Below are 9986 nucleotides of genomic sequence, written 5' to 3' on the forward strand. Positions count from 1 at the left end.
CATCTTCCCTCTCTGCCCTCCTCAGAATACTGACTTTATGCTCAGGCTTGCTTCCCACCTGCTCACGAGATGGCTAATAGTAGTAACCAAGGGTACCCGTTTCCTGGGTTAGACCTGCAACTGCAACAAGTCTTGGGCTTCATTCTCATTGTGCCAGCTGATGTCACGTGCCCACTCCGTACTGCTGTGAAAGGTCATTACTGTTGTTGTCGTGCTTAGCAGGTGCTGGGTGAATAATGGAATTGGAAATTTCAAAGTCTGTGCTTCCCTATGATTCCATCTCTAAGAACAAGGCTGTTGGCTGCTGTCCTCTTTATTCTCTTTCACAAAGTTGTAAATGATGCAGGATCTGGCACCAGGGCTTCCCAGGGCTCGCTGGGAGACGATAGCTGTTTCCTGACAGTTCTGTGGCCAACCATACCAATGCCAGATGACAACTCCGTGACTCCCCAGAATCATTACCCCGTCCCAGGCTCCACCATGCTAGCGGGCTTGAAATCCCCACACCTGCACTGCTCTGTGGATAAAATGCATCCTCCCAAGGGGCCTGTCGCATGGTGTCTTCCCCTGAGATTCGCATATTGCAGCTCTCACCGGCAGCGTGATTGTATTTGGACATGGGGCTTTTAAAGAGGCAGTTAAGGTCAAATGAGGTCATGTGAGCAGGCCTAATTCAGTCTGACTGGCGTCCTTACAAGAAGTGGAAGAGACACCAGGGCTGTGGACACACAATGAAAAGGCCATGTGAGGACGCAGGGAGAGGGTGGCCATCTGCAAACCACGAACAGAGGCCTCAGGGAATCCAACCCTGCCGACACCTTGACTCCAGGGGAAAGAGGAAATAAATGTTTGTTGTCTCACCACTCAGCCTGTGGTATTTTGTGGTGGCAGCCCGAGCAGGCTATGGACAGTCTGCCCAGGTTATGATCCCATCTCTCATTAGAAGCCTTGCCCACAGTGGTGTGGTGGTAGACCTGTAAAAACCGGCTCTCCAGGGACAAACGGCCTGATTCATAGGATTTGCTAATTACTACAGTGTAAATACTCCTGCTCTGGCCGATTTCAAGCTGTCAGTGTCCTGTCACTGATACTAAGTTGGGAAGTAACGAGCATCCTTTGCTTTCACCAGCCAGCATCCCCGCTGGCTCCAGCCCATCATGTTGGCCGATCGCACCATATTTATAGCAGCTCATTGTACGGCAGGATCTCTCTTGCTAGGTTTTTAGTAAAATGGGATTTTACTAGCTTTCCCTTACTCCCACCTCAAACACAAACACACAAGGACACCCACACGCTCTAGGCCAGAGTTTCCAGAGCAGGAAGTGGTTTGAAAATAAAGTGAAACCTGTATTCTTATATATAATATATATATATTATTGAATATGTATGTATTATTGAAGTGTAGTCAGTTTACAATGCTGTGTCAATTTCTGGTGTACAGCATAATGCTTTGGTCATACCTGAACATGCATATATTCATTTTCATATTCTTTTTCACCATAAATTTCTACAAGATATTGAATATAGTTCCCTGTGTTATACAGTATAAATTTGTTGTTTATCTATTTTATATATATTAGTTAGTATCTGCAAATCTCGAACTCCCAGTTTATCCCTTCCCACCCCCTCCTCTCTCTGGTAACCATAAATTTGTTTTCTATGTCTGAGAGTCTGTTTCTGTTTTGTAAATAAGTTAGTTTATCTTTTTTTTTTCAGATTCCACATGTAAATGATATATGGTATTTTTATTTCTCTTTCTGGCTTACTTCACTTAGGATGACACTCTCCAGGTCCATCTATGTTGCTGCAAATGGCATTATATTATTATTTTTTATGGCCGCATAGTATTCCATTGTGTAAATAGACCACAATTTCTTTATCCTGTCATTTGTCAATGGACATTTAGGTTGTTTCTATGTCTTCGCTATTGTAAATAATGCTGCAATGAACTTTGGGGTGCATGTATCTTTTTGAATTAAGGTTCCCTCTGGATATATGCCCAGGAATGGGATTGCTGGATCATATAGTAAGTCTATTTTTAGTCTTTTGAGGAATCTCTATACTGTCTTCCATAATGGTTGCACCAAACTACATTCCCACCAACAGCATAGGAGGGGTCCCTTTTCTCTACACCCTCTCCAGCATTTATCCTTTGTGGACTTTTGAATGATGGCCATTCTGACTGGTGTGAGATGATACCTTATTGTAGTTTTGATTTGCATTTCTCTGATAATTAGCAATATTGAGCATTTTTTTATATGCCTATTGGCCATTTGTATGTCTTCATTGGAGAATTGCTTGTTTAGGTCTCCTGCCCATTTTTGAATTGAGTTGTTTATTTTTTGTTGTTAAGTTGTATGAGCTGTTTATGTATTCTGGAAAGTTAGCTCTTGTCAGTCTCATCTTTTGCAAATATTTTCTCCCATTCTGTAGGTTGCCCTTTTGTTTGCTTATGGTTTCCTTTGCTGTGCAAAAGCTTATAAGTTTAATTAGGTCCCATTTGTTTATTTTTGCTTTTATTTCTATTGCATGGGTAGACTTTCCTAGGAGAATATTGCTAAGATTTATGTCAGATAATGTTCTGCCTATGTTTTATTCCAAGAGGTTTATAGTGTCTTGTCTCATGTTTAAGTCTTTAAGCCATTTTGAGTTTATTGGTGTGAGGGAGTGTTCTAACTTCATTGATTTACATGCAGCTGTCCAGTTATCAGCAACATCATTTGCTGAAGAGACTGTCTTTTCTCCATTGTATATTCTTGCCTCCTTTGTCAAAGATTAGTTGACCAAAAGTTTGTGGGTTTATTTCTGGGCTCTCTCTTCTATTCCATTGATCCACATGTCTGTTTTTGTACCAATACCATGCTGTTTTGATTACTGTAGCTCTGTAGTATTGTCTGAAGTCTGGGAGGATTATTCCTCCAGTTTCATTCTTTTTCTTCAGTATTGCTTTGGCAATTCTGGGTCTTTTGTGATTGCATATAAATTTTAGGATTATTTGTTCTAGTTCTGTGAAAAATGTCCTGGGTAATTTGATAGGGATCACATTAAATCTGCAGATTGCTTTGGGTAGTATGGCCATTTGAACAATATTAATTCTTCTAATCCAAGAACATAGAATATCTTTCCATTTCTTTAAGTCATCTTTAATTTCCTTAGTCAGTGTTTTGTAGTTCTCCATGTATAAGTCTTTCACTTCCTTGCTCAGGTTTATTCATAATTTTTTTTTTTTTGGATGCAGTTTAAAAAGGGATTATTTCTTTACTTTCCTTTTCTGATATTTCATTGTTAGTGTAAAGAAATGCAACTGATTTGTGTGTTAATCTTGTAAGTGATCCCTGTATTCTGCCATCTATGCCTTGTCTTTCACTCTGGATCTACCCGACACACTGATGGAGAAGAAAAGAGATGTATCCTGTTGCTGGCCTTTGTTTCAGGACCAACTAGCTCTCCCTGAGTCCTACTTGGGGAAATATGTGCTAATTCTATATCCATCATGGGTTTCCCATCTCTCTCCCCAGAGCAGTTTTTAAAAGTACTTGAAATTCATCACTGAACATCAGGTTCCTTAGACACAAATTTGAATGATTAATTGATTAGTTTCCATTCCACTCCAATTCAGATTGTGCAGAATACGTTATCCCAAGCTCTTCCCCATCAGTCTTTGGCTGCAGCTAATGTTGCAGAAGCTGCTTGTCTGTATACCAGGGCTGTGGGCAATATCTCCATTTCCTATTTCATGAACTTTCAGTCCTTAGTCAGTGATGACAAGCAGAATTCAAAAAGAAATAACCCCTTCCCCCACCTAAAGTTCTTAGTTCTTGTTTTTGCTGCGTGTCCCCACTTCCTTAGGAAACTGAGCTCTGCCTTAGGTGGGCTTCTGGCTTTTTGTTGGGAGAGTTTGCCCTTGGGTGTTGAGCATGGCTCCCGGTGTGGTATGTGGTACCCACTGATGTCTGCACACCTGGAGAGGAGAAGCTGGCTCTCAACTGCATGGTCGGTGTTACTCTGCCTTCCTGTTACTCTGCTCGTCTCTGTCCCATGGGGATTCCAGCATAGTGATGTTACTGTAGGTACTGCTGGATTTTTTTCAAGAAGGTCTGCCTTGAATTTGGTGACTATCCTGAGGTGCTGGAGGGGGGCTCCTGCCCGCAGAGAGAGCCAATTGTATGTATCTCTTCCCAAATTCATGCTTGGTGACAGCATGTTGGTAGCTTGAAATAGGCTGCAGAGGGAGGATTCAGCAAGCATTACAAATCAGGGATTTTTCTCCCCGTCCCCACGAGCACCCACTTCATTACTGGAAATACCTCCCTTTAAAAAAAAAGAAATCTCCTCAGGAGCTAGCAGCCTGTGCAACTAGAATCTTCTCCATCCCTCCCTCCCCATCATTCTGGAAGCTCCTGGTGCTAAATGGGAGCAAAACAAACCTGAATTACACAACTCTCTTTGAAGGGACATTTTCAGTCCTTATCGATTGCTTTTCCCTAATTAGGACGTTGGTTAAACTCTTTGGCTGCAGGGTCATGGGGCCCTGTCGTCTGATGTCTAGTCTCTTCTTTACATCAACTTCTCTGTGGGCTTATTTCTAATAACCTCATGATGCAACAGGCAGTACTCTGTTCACAGTGGTTTCTGACCCCCAGGAAAGATGGTCCTGAATACAGATTTCAGGGTCCAGCCTCCATCAGTGGCTCTGGGCTGGGGCCCAAAAATCTGTATTTTTAATAAGCTCTCTGGATAGTCCAGGTCCAGACCCTGGGTTAGGCTGACATTTGGGAACCACTACAGAAACCTCTGCGGGTGTGCTGGGCTCCTCGTTAGCAGCTTCTGAGGGTTAGAACCCAGTGTGGGTGAGGCTGCAGGACTCACTCCACCTGTTCTGTTTTCCGGGTTTACAGGCAACATCTGAGGGCTTCTGCCCCATCATCTTCCAGCCCACACAACACAGGGGGTCTTGGTGACGTTCCTGATTACCCAGGGACACAAAGCCTGGCTCTGAGGGACAAGAGGGGGTGAACTGATGAACTGCCTCGTGAAAAGCTTAATTGCACATCATTTGCTAATTTGTCATTTCCAAAGGAAGCACAGAGGCTGCCTGGGGAGGGCAGGCACTTCATTGCCTCAGTGACTCACTGTTACACCCGACCCCAGCTCTGCTGGTGAGTGGGTGTTCCCCCGACAGTGGCTCCCAAACTTTAGGATGCAAGTGAATCACCCTGGGAGCTCGTTAAAAAGCCCGATTCTGGGCCCCTGCCTGGGTTCCTGTTTCGGGAGGCCCAGGGCAGACCTGGGAATCCCCTGGTTTAACAAGCTCCCCAGGTGAATTTATTTGATACAGCAGCTCGTTTTATTTAAACCAGAAAGGTTTTCATGAAATGTCTGGTCTTTAGAGTATTATCTTCCCTTAAGGAATTCCTCTGGAGAAACAGTGAATCAGCTTTTTCCTTAGCTCTTTTGAAAAATAAATACTGAGTTTCAGAAATCCAACCATGCATCTCAGCAGAGGAGACTGAGTAACGCTGGGGGCCATCTGGCCAGCCACACTTCCACCCAGGAGACTGGTAAATGGTGAGTGACAAGAGAACATCCCCAAGCATGTGGGCTGTTCCTTCAAAGGAAAGGAGGAGGGATGAGGGGGCAGAAATCCGAGGTTGTAACAGCTGGATGAAATGTTCCCCCACCAGGGTTAATTCAGAGTGGTTTCTTTTTGTGAGGGTAATCACCAGATTAAGTGTTTTAATTACCGAAATTACATATGCATTTCTTCCGAGAAAAGCGCATCATCAGAACGCAGCATCCACTCCCCAGAGGGTAAAGCGGCTTTGCTTGCAGGGAAGAGGGTGTCTGGAGGAGTCCATTTTAATTTCATTATAAAACCGGCTGGAGAAATAAAGGCATAGATTGACACGTATTCCCAGCCAGCTGTGACTTAATGAGCTCAATTCAGAGCTTGGAACCTGCTAGCCACATCCATATTAATATGTCTGCAGAAAAAAACAACAGCAGAGAAAGTGACAAACTGCTATTTCTAGTATTGGAAATGAATTTTAAATTCCTGTTAAAATGGCTAACGCGGTGAGCACGACTTTGAGGCAGCCCAGCTGTCAGCCTCCCTGCCTGTCAGTAACGTCCTTGCAGCAGAGGCAGACCGGCCCTGGAAGGAGGGAGCCGTTTCCACCCAGATCAACAAGCCCTGAGTCCCGGGGACGGGTCAGCGGCAGCCCCTCCCCCCACCCCCTTTTATCTTGAACTGTCTGTTGCATAACCATCCAAGTCACCACGGATCATAAGAGTCTTTGTGATTCTGATTTTCCCAGTCATGAGCACATGAGCGTCATACAAATGTCTTGTTCGAACATTTTGATATTCTAAAAATAAAAGGTGCTGGGTGAGCCTGCCGTGTTAATAAGCACAAGGCGAGAGGGTGGGTGTGGATGGGGGAGGACAGAGGAAATGCAGCAGAGAAACCTCAGCCTGTGTATTCTGCAGCCACCTGGTCCAGCCGGGGAGAGGGCCCCTGGCTGGTGAGCCATTCCTGTAGTACCACGTGGGAGGGGGGAAGGCCCCTTCTCGGTTCTGGAAAGAGGGTGTGAACACTCTCCAGGGGAGGTCTTTGCATTCCCTTGAACTTGAACTTTGCTGAGTTTTAGGTCGTTGTGTTGTTGTGTGTGTGTGTGTGTGTGTGTGTAAGTGGGGGCAGTCATGATTCAGAGCATGGGCTTTCAAATCAGACAAATCCCGCCTCTTCCATTTATTTACAAGAGATTCAGTTGGACCATTTTTTTCATGTGGAAATGGAGCTGAAATACCACGCTCATGGGGCATTTTCTGATAATCAGAGTACAGAGTGCTCACCATTACACTATGGAAGGGCATTTTCTGATAATCAAAGGAGAAAATTTACGTGCATGGTGAGACTCGGGGCCTGGCACAGGGTAAGGCCTGGATGATTCTTGGCACTATCTCTGACACATGTCTCAGTGACATGGAGTTTCCAGGTTATTCTTCAATTAAAAACACCTTTCAGCACATGCTCAGCACTCAGAAGTCAGCGTTTCAATTCAATGCCTAGTCATAAATCTCTGGCAGTTGTGACACCTTTGGGAAAAAGGGCAAAATGTTTCACTTCTGCTTTCACATGATGCTTGTGGTTAAATCTGGATAAGAGATGTGACCCAGCGAGTCATATCTAAAACTAGGAGAGGGTACTGACTTACCATAATCATTGACTAGATTCTAAATCCACTGAGTCCAGGAATGAAGTGGGCATGGAAGTGACATAGTCACCAGCAAACCCTACTTTCTCTAGTAGATCACAGCTAGAGTCCCAAATAGACCTCACCAGGCCTCAGTTTCCTCACCTGTAAAATGGTCACAGTAACACCTGCATCACCAGGGGACGATGTGAATTTAACAGGTAGTGTTTGCAAGGTGTGTAAAGCACTGACAGCACTTGGCACTTGAGAGGACCCTCCTCCAACTGGGTGCAGGGATTCAGACCCCTCCCTGGCCCTTAGACCTGTTCAATCCCTTGGGGACACCTAGGTTGTTTAGCAGTCATCCAAATCCTAGCAGCTTGGACATTCTTTGTTGCCATCAGTTATGGGTCATGCCTCCCTAAAAGATATATTGAAGTCCTACCCCCTGTACTTCAGAATGTGACCTTAACTGCCAATTGGTTCTTTACAGAGGTAATCAAGTTAAAATGAGGCCATTTGGGTGGGCCCTAATCCAATCAGACCAGTGTCCTGATAAAAAGGGGAAATTTGAACACAGGGCGCGAAGGTACACAGGGGAACACATGTGAGATCAGGAGGATTGAGCGATGCAACCACAAACCAAGGAACGACCGTGATTGCTGGGAAACCACCGGAAGCTAGGAAGAGGCAAGGAAAGATTCCCTGCCAAACCTTGATTTCGAACTTCTGCCTTCAGAACTGTGAGAGAACACATTTCTGTTGTTTTAAGCCATGTAGCTTGTGCTTTGATAGAGCAGCCCTAGGAATCAATCACACCATCCTTCTTACACAGGAAACTTGGTTGTGCATCAGATAGAAATGACAATTTGGGAACGAGGTCAAAGGAGGGCTGTGGAAACCCACCAGGGGGTTCCTTTGGGATAAATTAAGCAACCAAACTGAAAGGAGGAGAACGTTTGGCTTTGAGATGTACAAACACTCATTCTCTCCTAAACAGCTGTTTCTCAAACTATGTTCCCTGAAATCTTAGGATTCCTTGGAGAATTCTGAAAAAACATTTGCTTTCAATTTACATTTCTTTTGTATATATAATTATTTTACTGGCTTTAAATAGCAAACCTACAAATGGAGTTATTTCCGTGAATAGCTCACTTAATCCTCACAGCTACCCTACGAAGTGGATGCTGTCTTATCCTGGTTTTACAGATGAGAAAACTAGGGCACAGAGAAGTTAAGCAGTTTTCCTGAGTCCCTATAGTTAGTAAGGGTAGAGCTGGGATTTGAATGCAGGGAATCTGATTCCAGAGATGTCGTTCGTAACTGTATACTTTATAATATGGTCTCTAAAAACTATAAAAACACATGCAAACATGCACACGCAGATGTTCCATATCAGATTTCAGCATGGTAGAGGCCATCTTAGCCCAAATTGGTGCTGCCAGACTAACCCTTTTGTTGAGAAAACCTCATTCATTCATTCAGTTGACAAATGTTTGTTGAGTATGTACTATATGCTTCTGTGACCTTTCTGTAACTATGTTGATTAAGAAGAGCACAACTCGACTCTCCTTTTTTCCAAAATATTCAGATCTGTGCCTATCCATTCACTTAAAACTGAACCCAACACAAGGGTGAGCTGTGTAATAATTGGCACTGCCGGTGGTAAACATACCATATTAATCATTTTCATATTTATTATAGTTTTGGATGCTATTTGATTGACTTTTATACTCATGATAAGAAATATTGGCAGTTGGAAGAGAATGTTGGTGATTCCATTTTTGAGACAAAAATTTTCTACTACTTTTGTTTCAAGCTTTTAGATCAGTTTAATTAAAGGATATCCTGAGGTTGCAAAGCAAGAGGCTGAAAGCTGTTACTACTTGCAATCACATGCATGTGGGAATTGGGATTTTATTCATCTCATGCAACAGAAATGTAATGTAGAAGGACAAACTTGATGCTGAGGGCAGTCCAGATCTAATTTAAATTTTTATCTGGGCAGCCTGATTTCCCTTGTTTGATTATCGTAAGCGGTAAATATTGCCACTTGAAATTATAAAATAAGTTTATACAGATAAAAATGGATTTATATATATTGGGATTTAGTGTCAAGTTTCTTTTGAAAACAGATAATAGGTTTGCGACCCACCATACCAGACCGCCACTGGCACAGATCGTTACTGGGCGAAATGGTCAGAGCTCCTTTTCCATCCCTTCCACTGCCCTGATCCTTTCGAACGTGTGATCGTGGATCAGTCTCGGGATAGTTACTTCCAGTCAAATGTGCACTCTACTATAGAGCATCTCAAGTGTCAGGATGTCAGACGCTGTGATGGGAGGAGACTGCGCAGGCTCCCCCATTCTGCCAGCTCCCCCATTCTGCCTGCTCCCCGTAAGGCTGAGCTGGGCTTCTGAAAAGTCCGATTCAGCCTTGTGGCAGATGAAAGTGTCCTCCTGGAAATTCTCTGCTCTGGGGTGGTTCTAAGCAAGCCACAAGGGCGTCTCTTCATAGGAAGTCCTCAGTTTCAATGCAGTTTTCCACTCCTGATGAGAAAGACAGTGAATTCCCTAGAAGTGAGCCTACTTACCTGGCAAGAACAGAACAGAGGATTCTACCAGTGACATATTTATCAGCTTGATTGGAGAAATAATTTCCTTTTATAGAACTGATTTTTATAAATAGCTTTTTTCTTTATTACATGGTTAATACATGTTCATCAGTGATAAATGAGGAAATACAAATAGCAAAAACAAAAAATAAATTAAAATATTCATAATCTAAAT

Source organism: Camelus ferus, chromosome 25 (assembly GCF_009834535.1).
Source record: "Camelus ferus isolate YT-003-E chromosome 25, BCGSAC_Cfer_1.0, whole genome shotgun sequence".
Taxonomy (NCBI): domain Eukaryota; kingdom Metazoa; phylum Chordata; class Mammalia; order Artiodactyla; family Camelidae; genus Camelus; species Camelus ferus.